Consider the following 886-nt stretch of genomic DNA (forward strand, 5'->3'; position numbering starts at 1 on the left):
ATTTAAAAACAAACTAATGATGTGCATAATATCTAAACTTGCTTCAACTAATTATTTAAATTTGTATCATTACAAGAAAGGAGTATTATTACCGAATCATGATTGTCGACCAAGATTTGTTAATTGTTATATTGTTATGTTGGAAACTTTTTTATTTTGTTTTATTTTAATTTGTATATTGTTGATTTAGTATTTATGTTATTTTGTTGAATGCGTTTGAAATGGATTTAATTTGATATATTTTAGTTGAATTATACGAAATTTTATCATGATTGTGTGTTTTTCTTTTTAAGTTTAATATCCACGGATAAATGTGGGTATTTGCCTCCTCCACGGTAGAATAAATAGAGACCCACTGATCTGTGACGGGGATGGGATGAGGGGAGGGGGATCGGAATATGCTAAATGGGGACGGGAGCGGGGGGAGGCCATGGATACCCATTGTTATCCCTAATAATGACTCACACAGACTCAATTCAAAACAAGTACAGACCAAAAGTGCACCTTATTTAAATTCACAATACACTGAAATTATTTAATGATAACTCAAAATTTCTCCTCCTTCTTCTTCATCATTATTATCATCATCTTCTTTTCTTATTCATATTCTTCTTCTTGGTTTACCTTCTCATTATTTTTCTAGTTTTACTCTCTTAGCAATAAGAACAAGAAAAAATTAAACAAAGAAGAAGAAGAAATGCATAATACAACAAAATTATTAGAAAAATGAGAAAAAAAAATTGCAGCAACAACAACAATAAAAGAACAATGATGAGGAAAAAATATAAAAGAAGAAGGAGAAGAAACGCAAATAAGAAGAAGGAGGAAGAGGAATGCGAAAGCATTCACGTAGTTAAAGCATGTATTCACGTTCTTACTAATGAAA

Source organism: Arachis ipaensis, chromosome B03, assembly GCF_000816755.2.
Source record: "Arachis ipaensis cultivar K30076 chromosome B03, Araip1.1, whole genome shotgun sequence".
NCBI lineage: Eukaryota > Viridiplantae > Streptophyta > Magnoliopsida > Fabales > Fabaceae > Arachis > Arachis ipaensis.